At 39.4% G+C, this 12,461-nt stretch overlaps 1 pseudogene across 1 annotated transcript; it reads left to right on the top strand.

The window, feature by feature from the left end:
* The first annotated feature begins 481 nt into the window (after positions 1-481).
* LOC308558859 (T-complex protein 1 subunit alpha pseudogene) lies at positions 482-2,146 on the top strand (annotated as a pseudogene). Its single transcript has one exon. The product of its transcript is annotated as a T-complex protein 1 subunit alpha pseudogene (transcript).
* Positions 2,147-12,461: the final 10,315 nt, after the last annotated feature.

Below are 12,461 nucleotides of genomic sequence, written 5' to 3'. Positions count from 1 at the left end.
GACGGTGGAAACAAATTACAATACCATGTTAGAACACAGAAGGCCTCTCCTCCTAGATGGTATCTACCTTGACGTAGAAACATTTCACCAGATCATGGAGAAGGGCGAAGGACATTCCAGGCAGCACAATTCAGAGGACCACATGGTAGAGGAGCTGCTCTCACAGAGGGTCTGAGTTTCACAGTGGTAGACAATGGTGGGGGTTTCAAAGACAAGGGGGTAAAAAACAGCAGCTCTTTTTGTCTGCAAAAGAATACTTTATAAATTGGAAGACAACTACTGACTCCACTTTCCATTTTCTTCCTCCTGGATTTTATTTTCTACTGTGGCTGAGCCCTTCCATGTCCCCAGAATTTATCTTGAGGGGCCCATTCCATGTCGTCGCTGCTACCACCACTAGTGTGGCCACTGCTCAGCCTAAGAACTGAGGGGCTAGTTGTCCTTGGTGTGAGTGAAACCAGACGTGTACCCTGCCGTGAAGATGGAGAGGCCTTTGTCCGTGTTCAGAGACTGCAGCAGTGGGGAGGCGATCTGCTCCCAGAACACTATGACTGCAGCTTCTGTTGCCAATATTGTAAAAAGTTCTCTTGAACCAGTTGGCTTGGATGAAATGTTGGTGGGTGATATTGGTGATGTCACCATTACTAATGATGGTGCAACCATCCTAAAGTTGTTGGAAGTTGAACACCCTGCAGCTAAAGTTCTTTGTGAGTTAGCTGATGTGCAAGACAAATGGGAGAGGGAACTACCTCCATGGTTATTATTGCAGCTGAACTTCTAAAAACCGCTGATGAACTAGTCAAACAAAAAATTCATCCCACATCAGTTATTAGTGGCTATTGACTTGCTTGCAAGGAAGCAGTGCTTTATATCAGTGAAAATCTAGTTATTAACACAGATGAACTTGGAAGAGATTGGCTGACTAATGCTGCTAAGACATCAATGTCATCCAAAATCATTGGAATACATGGTGATTCCTTTGCTAATATGGTAGTAGGTGCTGTACTTGCTATTAAATACACAGATATAAGAGGCCAGCCTCACTATCCAGTCAATTCCATTAATATTCTGAAAGCCCATGGGAGAAGTCAGATGGAGAGCATGCTCCTCAATGGCTATGTTCTCAACTGTGTGGTGGGATCCCAGGGCACGCCCAAGAGAAGAGTTAATGCAAAAATTGCTTGCCTTGACGTCAGCCTGCAGAAAAAAAATGAAGCTTGCTGTACAGGTGGCTATTACAAACCCTGAGAAACTAGACCAGATTAAACAGAGAAAATCAGACATCAGCAAGAAGCAAATCCAGAAGATTCTGGCAGCTGGAGCCAACATTATTCTAACCACTGGAAGAACTGACGGATATGTGTCTGAAGTAGCTTGTGGAGGCTGATGCAATGGCAGTTAGAAGAGTTGTTTTAAAAAGGACCATAAACGCATTGCTAAAGCTTCTGGAGCAATGATTCTATCCACCCTGGCCAATTTGGAAGGCAAAGAAATCTTTGAAGCGTCAATGTTGGAACAAACAGAAGAGGTGGTAAGGGAAAGAATTTGTGACCATGATCTGGTCCTGATCAAGAACACTAAGACTCGTACATCTGTGTCAGTTATCTTACATGGGGCAAATGATTTCATGTGTGATGAGGTAGAGAGGTCTTTACACGATGTTCTTTACATGGTGAGGAGAGTTTTAGAGTCAAAATCTGTGGTTCCAGGTGGGGTGCTGTAGAAGCCACCCTTTCCATATACCTCAAAAACTACGCAACCACCATGGGGCCTCAGGAACAGCTTGCCATTGCAGAATTTGCACGGTCCCTTCTTGTTATTCTGAACACACTGGCAATTAATGCTGCCCACAACTCCACTGATTTGGATGCAAAGTTAAGAGCTTTTCATAATGAGGCTCAAGTTAACCAAGAATGTAAGAATCTAAAATGGATTGGACTTGATCTGGTTAATGGTAAACCTTGAGACAACAAGCAAGCAGGGGTGTTTGAACCAACCATAGTTAGAGTTAAGAGTGAAATTTGCAATAGAAGCTGCAATTACCATTCTTCAAACTGATAATCTTATTAAATTACATCCAGAAAGCAAAGATGATAAGCATGGAGGTTATGAAGATGCTGTTCACTCAGGAGCCCTGGATGACTGATTTGATTTCCTCCCCACCATTCCTTTTATTTATAACACTGTAAGATGCAGTTGTCTTACACCCTGTGTATTACACATTAAAGTACAATGAGCTGTCAAAAAATATATATATTTATCTCGAGTCTGAAATTCACTTTTATGCCTCTATACAAGAGTCTGGCCAGCCATGGCCTCGCTAATTCTATACACTATGCATTCATTGGTACATTTCAACTCTGTTCTCTACTAGATAAAGGCAGAGGAACTTCTTTGTTTGCAAAGATCACATGGTTTTGCACAATTAGGTAATCAGTCTATCTTTTTTTCTATTATTAACACATTTGTACCATTGTTCTAAACAGCCCAGAATGGAGCACCTCCCCATAGTCCACCACCATACTTGGCATTATCCGGCCAAGTTATAAGATACTTAGTCACCATAGAACTCTGGCTCCTTCCTCCCCACAGTTCCTTAGCAATGGCTACTCCTATCTGCTGGGCTTTCTTTTGTTTGTTTTTTAAGTGTTTGGGATTTGACCTTATTGACAAAAGCATCTGCTGGGATGCTTTTGAACAGAAACCTGTAGTTCAAAAAGTTGCAAAGAACTTCCCTGGAATTACTGTCATCTCCTTCTATGTGGGTATCAGTGTCCCCCAGACAGGCATCAGGCTACAGTTTCTGGTCTCTGGCCCACCAGATAGTATCACCTCTCCAGGCTATACCTAGAATTAGGCAGGAACTTGTTTCCAGACCCAGCACCCTGAAACAATGCAATGACTTGCTATTTACCCTTGCCTTTACCATGAAGTTGTCTCAACATACATCCTTCTGGGTTATACTGCTTTTCCAGAGGGGCACTATCTTGCTTGTCAATTGAACTATTTATTTAACAAGTCTTGTGATCACAAAAGAGAAACAAATATAAAGAAAATAGATATAACACCTTTAAATGGGGGAAACATGCAGTCCCAATATGTTTAGACACCTACATATCTCACCTACACGTGAAACATAATATGAAGATAACAATGGCCCAACCTAGTGTTCTACTTGCCCCCAAAAAAGGCAGGTAGAACAGCCCCATCTGGAAAAAGGGTTTGAAAATAAAGTCCTCTACTGAGGAAAAAATAGTTATCTCTTAGCTACCGCCATGATGAGTGCAGCATGTACATAACAAAATATTACCTGAGGTGGTGGGATAAATGTCATTTGCCCAAAGTGATCATCAGAACAAGTGACCCTAAGGCAAGTAAGTACCTGGAGCAGATGAGTAAAGCTAAGAACATAGCTCCACGGAGCAGTAGATCTGGAAAGAGTACAGAGGTATCAGAAAGAATTTCTAAGAAGAGCCACTAGCAAACACCACAGCTGCATGTGCACAGGGATGGGCACAGTGGCTTTAACGCTCCAGGACCCAGGGAAGATAAATACCCATTTGCTAAGTTACCCAAGCTAAACACTTCTCAAAGCCTAAGTTGGTTGAATTCTTCATGGCTGATCACCTTTATCAAATCCTTCATAAATATAATAAAAGATGAAAGTAATAGAGGTAGGATACAATTTATTTTTATTTCTACATATTAGTTGATATGTCCTTCAGTATTAATATCCTATTATCTTTTGGAAGAATGTGAATGTGCCTTTTCCCCATTTACTTCATTTTTATGCACCCCTAGACTCCAGTAAATGGATATTTTTCTATTTTCCTGGGAAGAACATATGTGTGCACAGATTAAAATGTGTTCTAACAGAAAATCAATCCCACTAATAGCATCTTACTTAGTACTGAAAGGATAAAAGAGCTATAAACAAAGAAGTCCCCAAACAGTGAAGTATTTACACCTTCTTAGAAAGCAAACAGAAAATAACTTTAAAGATGCTGAGATTAACTTGTCACTCTTCACCCAGAGAAGGCCTGTCTGGTTAGGTCCCCAACCCTGAGCAGGAAATACATCCGTACAACTTTATTACAGCAGCTGGTGTGGCAGCCAGGCCAGGCTGAAGTATAAAGTCAACAATGAATAAATAATATAAAGACCATGACAAACATCTATCAACAATGACCTGTTTCTATCTAACCCTCGAAGCCAGTGTGACTTTACCAGAGGGTAATCTCATGACCTGAGGATTAACTGCATTATGGACTTGTACAGTTTTAGGACCATGTCCTAAAATGCCTAAATCCCTGGAAGCTCTGCCTAGAGAATGGCATTGTGGGAATGCACTTCCTATATATGTATATACATACACACACACAAGTTCAAGCACACACACATATGTTATATATATTAGAGATATATTACTTAAACATCTTTAATGCTTATATATAGCATTATATATATATACACACATACATTAATGCATATAAATTAATCCATGAGATAAATTATTCTCAGAGTGTAGACAGAGATTATATATATAATCATTTTATCTCAGAAGTGTGCTTTTTTAATCAAGAACAAAATACGATATATGAATTTAGTCATGTTGTCATTTTGTTCTTGGATATTAGAAAACTTAGAGAGAAAATTCTCAATTATACCTAGGATTCTTAACCCCTGTGTTTTTCAAATTTTCTCCCCCTATCTCAAATTTTCTGACCTTCATTATTTAGGTCTGGATATGTTAACCTAATTATGAGGATGTTTTGCTTACATTTCTGCTATTCTAAGAAACTTTACGTCTTTTTGTGTGTGTAATATATATATAAATAATGAGATATTTTATATGTGTGTGAATACTTATATGTATTTATAATAAAACAGCTAGCTATTATTTACTTAGACTTCATATTGAAAAATTTCTGCTCTTTCTCAAGTGACATCTGAGAATGGATTTTGATGTGGAAGAAAGGGCCTGGGGTACAAGATGCAAAAGAGCCAGCACCCAGACGGAGGTGGCAGGTGCTGAAACCACTCTTTTCTGTCACATTAATCATCAGTCAACTTTGTCCAGGAAAGAATTCTGGTTCTAAATAGGGCCAGGGTAGGTGGAAAAAAAGAAGCTAAAGGAGAGGAGGTCCTTAGTAGTCAAGTGACTGCCAAACAGAAGCTGAAAATTCAGTCAGCCCTAATTGTGCAAGAGCAGCTCTGGAGCCAATTCTAGACAGCCACCAAAGAAAAAGCAGAAAACCTGTAGCAGCTCTAGGACTGTTTAGTCTCTTAATGCCACTATACTGGAAAGGATCATGGATCAGCTTATCTGGCTAAAAGAAAAGCAGTCACACTCTGAGTTTTACTCCACGAGGGGAGTAGAGGTAGATCAATAAGTGCTCATATGGTGCCACTTTCCATTCTTTATTGTCTCATAAGAATTATCTTGCCAATAGTAAAATATATTTCACATTTGTTACTAGAGGAGATCAATTCAGTTACAACCATTCAACTCAGGTCATGTCCAAAATACCTTAATAAGCCACCACAATTCATGATAAATCTCATCAATTTCCTGGTTCCTGTCATAATTGGCCAAGTCCTGGGGACACTCTGTGGACCTTTAAGACCAGCACAGAGAAGGAGCTGAGGGGAATCTAACAGCAAGTGAGGCCACTGTGGGAAGTGATCAGCGGTCTGCTGGAGCATAGTAAACTTAAAGAGAGTCTAGGCATGCTGCAACATTTTGAAAATCTCATTCCAAGGGGCAGGAAAAGACACGTAGAATAACATCCAGTCAATGGAAGATTTGTCCAGCCAAGTAGAAAGCAGAGTAACATAAGTCCTATTCAAGCCTCTTTAATGGAAGCCAGAATCAGGATCCGGGCCCACAAAAGAGGCTGGTAAGAGCTTGGAAATAAGGTTCAGTCTCAGCCAACTCCATGATCTCTGTAGAATTCAGTCTCAACAGAAAACTAGAGTGGGAACCAGAAGCTGAGAGCCCATCAGGCAGAAGATCCATACTTGTGGCCATACTTACAGTGGGATGGCAAGGAAATCAGGGGTGAAGATGCAGATCCCTGTTTAGCCAGACACTGAATCTTTGTCATGTACCAGACAATGAGGGCAAGGTGACAGATTATTTACAGATCATTCCCTCTAGTGGGAAGCAGACCCTCTGTGTGCTGAGTCAGGCTCCCACTGGGTTAGGAGCCAAGCCAGACGCACAAGCCTGTGGCTGGCAGGCCTGAACACTCGGAGCTGCAGTTTCTTCCTGCATCTGGCATGGTGTCCTGCCCCTGACACAGGGTCACGTGCACAGAGAGAGTGCAAGACAGCCCTGCAGAGAGCCCTGCGGGAGCCACAGAGAGCACCACAGTAAGAACACCTACAGGACCACAGATCAGTCCAGGAGCTCAGTCTTTAAAAAAGAGAATGACCTGCTAACATAATCATATATTTAATTTCAGGCTATATGGATGTTTCAAAGGATAATTTTATCATAATTTTTATAAATAACTTTCAGAAACCTTTATTCTTCCTTCAGAAACTTTTTTATCTAAATATTTTATATAAGCCCTTATCCTTAAAATATCCAGCATTTTTATAATATATCAGCCTCATGTATTTTATAATACATGCTGTTTGAGTTAATGAAAACCTAAGATGAGACTTATTACTTAAATTACTTTAAGGTACATTATACAGCTTGTAGAAAACTGCCATTTTCCCCTCAGGGTAAACTTCCCTCTGGTTTTGCATAATAATACTTGCAATTCAAAAAACCTGGCATTATAAATCACTGCATCCCTTTGAAACACAACCAATCAATTGTCTTCCTCAACTATAATGTATTGAATTGCTACTTTGTGGTCTATTATAAGCCACGATACAAATTAAAACAAAATTAACTGTATGCAAAATCTATTACAAAGGAGTTTATAAACTTACCACCTGCAAGTGTTAAACAATAATAAAACAATACACAAAAAGAAAGATTTTACATGAAAACCATTATAGTGGGTACCTTTTTATAATTAACTAATGAATTCAGCTAGCTAATATTGTAACTAAATTATGACCTATCTTATTTAGAAGTAATGGGTTTTATTCTTTTTCAAAAAATGCACACTATGACCATTTTCTTTTGGCACAGTAACAGTCTGAAGAAGGGCCAGAACCATCTGTTCTACCTCAATGTATCTACTCTACGGGAAAGAAAAAAATGCTCCCCTTCTTTTTCTCAGAAAACAATTAGAGAGTTAACAGTGAACTTCCCATGCTGAACAGCCGGAGCTGGCTTCATGGGCACGGAGCCTGTGCAGTCACACAGGCTACCACCCTTAGAAGGGCCTTGCACTTGGTTTAATGCTCTGCTGACACCATATTGAAATTCTTAGTATCTTTTAAACAGGGCGTCCTGCAATCTGATTTTGCACTGGCCCCCACAAATTATATAACAAATTCTGCACACAGAGAGGCCTATTATAAATCGAGGAACATCATCTCAATTGTCACCGGATTTAACAAATCTGGCACATAGTATACAAACAGAAAATGTTCATTGAATTATTTGTCAGATTTTTTCCCCTAGTTTCCAAGACACATTTTAATCCCAACAATTGACTTTTAAAAAATCAATTCATGGTGGGGGTCAGGGAGAGGGAAGGGAAATCAGAGGAGGAAATCTTCCCCACTGATTACCTTTCCCCATATCAACTTGGTCATATTATTATTCCCTTCTCTTTTTTAACAATCAATATGCAATACTTATTTATCTCTACAGTGTGTGAAAAGGGTTGTACTGGTGTCCAAATTGACAAGAGCACCTCCAAAACCCTGAGATACTCGGGCAGGCCACCAGGGGTCCTTTTCTATAGAGACTTCTTTAAGGAAACACAAAAGGTAACTTTGTACTTAGGCAGTTACTTCTTTGAGCTTTCAAACTGTTGACTCCAGAAAACAGTGAGTCATCCTGTTCCATAAAGAGCTGGAAAAATGATCTGATTTCAGGTTACATAGGAGATGTCATTCATATGCACTTCGGCAGGCAGGTCTGGGGATTCCTGCCCAACCCATGCCATCTTATCAGTTACAGCACAGCATCTACTTCAGAGGTGGGCCTAGGTGGCCATGTTTTACCATATGATCCTGCTCCTATGGCCATAGGTGATTAGCCAACACATGGGCAATAGTCTCAAGGTCAGATCCTTCCCTGAGACTTTCAACTAAAACCTACAGCTCAAGTAAGATAGGAAGAACTTCCAAGGAAAGCTCATTCAGAGATGGAGCTAGAGGGACCATTTCTGACCATGAGTTCCCCAATGTTTAAGTCATAGAAAACCAAACTGCACTGTTAAATAAGAAAATAGAGCAAATGTGCCAAGAAAGCAAAACCCAGAGAGAATAGCTGTCTCTATTCCTAACAGCTTTTCAGTTTCCAACCCCATTCTCACAAGGCCCAAACTGTTTCCACGTTTCTTATATGAAATACAAATTCCTTCCCTGAGCTAGCTTAAGTGGGTTTTGTTCTTGCAATCAAATGTCTAATACAGCATCCCTGAAGAATGTATTTTACGTTATTTGATAACACTTACCATGAAATTGAAACACCTAACACTAGGAGGCACCTAGACAAAACCATCTAAGGTTGGTCATAAAAGCCATTATAGACTGGGAAAAATTATTTTCTCAACCTGAAGAGAAACAGACTCAATTATAATATAAGCTGAAAGTCTTTGCTTCTTTCTGGTCCCCATTCCAGGTGTTCCAGATCCCTCCCGCCCCAGTGCTTATAGACTGCTCTGGCCCACTCCTATTACCCTGTAGAGGGTGGGAGGCCAGTCCTCCCCAGGATTCCCAGAGACTCAGTATTTGGGTAGCCGCAGCTGGAGTACCACATAAAGACCATGACGATGATAGCAACTACCCAGAAGTGCCCAGAACCCAGGAGGAAGAAAAGAATCTTAAAAACAGGAACAAAACCAAGCATAAGCCTGTATTCAAAAGCCCTTTCAATGTTCAGCCGTGTCTTTGCTTATTCTCATGACTAGCACAACCTGAGAAACCCAGCGCTCGCTCTTGATGGCTTTGTGCTAAATTTTTAAGATCTTTGCTGTGAGACTTCTTATTATTTTTTCATACTGCTTCATTTGTCTTCCCAGTAAACCTTCAAAGGCAAGATAATGCCAAGAATTATCTTTTATCTTGCACAACATTTGGCACAATACTGGACACATACAAAGTATTTAAAAACACTTACTCAACTGAATTAATTGAATGAATACGTTCTCAAATGGGGTTAAGAAATTTCTACTTATCATATGGTGGAATCTAGCCCTGTGTCTTGTTGGATAAAAGAAAAAAGCATAAGGCACAAGGGGAAAATGCTTCACCTACCCTAACCTCTAAACTTTAATTGATTTTCAAGTCTTTGTTGAATTTTCCCTCGATATTATTTAAGACTTTTTCACAACATGGATTTCTGCCAGGCAAAGCTTGAAACACATTATTTCAGCCCAGTTTAAGTCACACACACACACACACACAATTTTTTTGCCCAGATTCTTTGTTGAGCTTTCCTTTAGCACAACCCATAGCATCTTGCAAAATTGTATGCATGCACTAAGCGCTTAATAAATGTTTTGACATTTTAAGTAGTTGGCTGTCCCTAAAGAGTCTTCAAAATAGCCTAAGAATAGGGACAATGATAAAAATGAAATCTGAATGACTGTTTTTAAAGAAAGTGCCAGAAAAGGGATGCTAATAGCCAATGCTCCTTTTCCTCAACTACTGCGTCAGAATATGCCATTGAAATCAGAGCTCTTTCATGTTTATGGTTTCCTGTGGTGTGTACCCTGAGCTCAGCCACGGTGAGTTCTCCCCTTGCCTGCCTTGCCTCTCTTTTGATTTGTTGGATCTTTTACCTCCTAACCCAGAGTAAACACAGATGCACTCAATTCTTCTTACCCATGTGACAAGAAGTTGGGGCTCTGGATTTCCAACTTACACTCTGTTACCACTCACTTGAATGTCTGATGCTTGACTGTTCCATGCCAGCCCCATCTGGACCATAACGACCCTGGTACTATATACCCTTCCTTCCTTCCTTCCTTCCTTCCTTCCTTCCTTCCTTCCTTCCTTCCTTCCTTCCTTCCCTTCCTTCCTTCCTTCCTTCCTTCCTTCCTTCCTTCCTTCCTTCCTTCCTTCCTCCTTTCCTTTCCTTTCCTTTCCTTTCCTTTCCTTTCCTCCTTCCTTCCTTCCTTCCTTCCTTCCTTCCTTCCTTCCTTTTTCTTTCTTTCTTTTTCTTTCTTTCTTTTCTTCTTTCCTCCTTGCTTTGTCACGCTCCCTTTTCACAGACATTAAATGAGAATTTACTGTGACTCTGAAGAAGGAAAGATAGAATAAGACAGAGTTTCTGCTTTGAAGGAGCCCATAATCCAGTAAAGGAGACTGTCAAATAAATAAGCAATTAAAATATAAAATAAGAAAAAACACTTTTCCAGATATATACCAAGTGAAGTGTTTGATTCTTTTGGGAGGAGTCAGGGTAGAGAGAGGATGACACCTGAACTAAATTTTAAAGACTACTATTGCCTAAATGCTATGCTATTGACCAATGTTTTCATGCATTGCCTCTAGGCAAAATAAAGAAGACCTATAAAGTTAGATTTACATTCCAGAAATTTCACTCAAGTGGGTATGAGTAACCAGGGGGGAAGAAGGGGTGTAAGGGAAAAAAAATATATCTGTGTACGTTTTAGAATTTTTTTATTTATATTTAAGCCTTTATCTATTTTTCACAGCTCATTATATTTACCACTTTTCTTTCATTTAGCAGACATATTTAATGACATCTTAAAGTTTACAATGAAAGTAATAATAAAAAGATAATACTGGCTGTTCCTGGAACAGAGAGATTGTTCCATTATTTATTGCTGAATATAAAAATTAAAGTAAAAAGTATAAACTATTACTTAAGGATACATTTGTTTTTATTACTAATAAGATTTTTAAATATCACACAAGTTCTTATTATTAAATATAAATAATAAAAGTTATATATATATACATAAATAACCATGGTTGTCCTTATATTTGCATAATTTTTCCTGCTGATTTGAGAATTCCTGCTTATCTTCCTCATGAAAATATCTCTCTAAGTATCTGATACTGAAGCTTAACATTCTGCTATTGGAGATGAGGCTCTGAATTTAATACAAAGTCTCCTTCCAAAAAGATACTTAAAAGGTGATGGTAGAATACTGACAGGAGACGTAATCTTTATCAGACAAGAGCACCTTAAAGAAATTTGTTCAGGTAGGTTGCTTAGAAAATAGAATGCTTAACAGGGTTGGGAAAACACTAGGAAAGAGATAAGGACTGGTCTGGGTAAGGTTTTATGTAGCGAGCACTGGAAACCCAGCAGTGCACTTGAAAGAATTGTGTATCTCAGGAAAAGAGCGTCCAGTATTAGGTAAAAGAAGAAATCAGAAAAGCGAAAAACATGTAATCACATTTTTCTATATAACTGATCCCAAATTTTCCTTCCCAGGACACATCTTGAATTATTATGCTCATAAAAACAATTAAGGGGTGTGAGTGATTCTGGAATCAACACTGAATATAAACTCTCCACAGTCCATTCCCCTAGCTAATTGCAGCTAATCGCTTTACTGTCAGCTATCTGAGTGCTCTAAAAGCAACTACTGGGGGTTCTTAAAAGTAAACAGAATGAGTCAGATTGCAGAGAGGAGCTGAGACATAGAAAAGAAAATGAGGGAAGATTCCCCTTTGTTTTCTCACAGCATTGTTCCCACAGGTGAGCACCAGTCATAGACTGGCTTGGCAGTGGCAGGAGCCAGAAAACATTCAGGGAGACCCCATATTTCTGATCAGCTAAATAATAAAAAGTAGATCCTACAGGCTGGAGAGTGAAAGGAAATCCCAAAGCAATGAGAGTTTGAAAAGATGATTCCTAAATCTTCCCATAGATGAGGCTTATCCCTCATCTATGCACATGAGGGACAAACCCAAGCCAGCATGGCAAAGGCTTTGAGAAGTAAAGAATGAATTTAACCACTTCCCATTTCGCAGACTAACCCCGGTGCTACTCATGTGTGAAACAGACACAAACTAGCATAGACAATTCTTTGAGAACCAAATCAAGATACTGTATTAGCCAGAGTCAAAGGAGACAATACAGAACACTTGGTCTTAATCTACTCAACTTCCCCAAGATTCTCCAGAGGATTATCACCAGACCCAGTGTCTATACAATATAACATTCCCACTGTCCAAGATAAAATCCAAAATTACTCAACATACCAAGAATCAGGAAAATTTGACCAATTCTCAAAGGAAGATACAATAAATAGGTGCTATTCTCAAGATGACCCAAGTGTTAGAATTATAGAGCAAAATACAAATTGTTTTCAAGTGCACATAGGACATTTTCTAGAACA

Source organism: Miniopterus schreibersii (genome assembly GCF_964146895.1).
Source record: "Miniopterus schreibersii genome assembly, chromosome: 6".
Taxonomy (NCBI): domain Eukaryota; kingdom Metazoa; phylum Chordata; class Mammalia; order Chiroptera; family Miniopteridae; genus Miniopterus; species Miniopterus schreibersii.
This window is presented reverse-complemented; position numbering and strand designations above follow the sequence as displayed.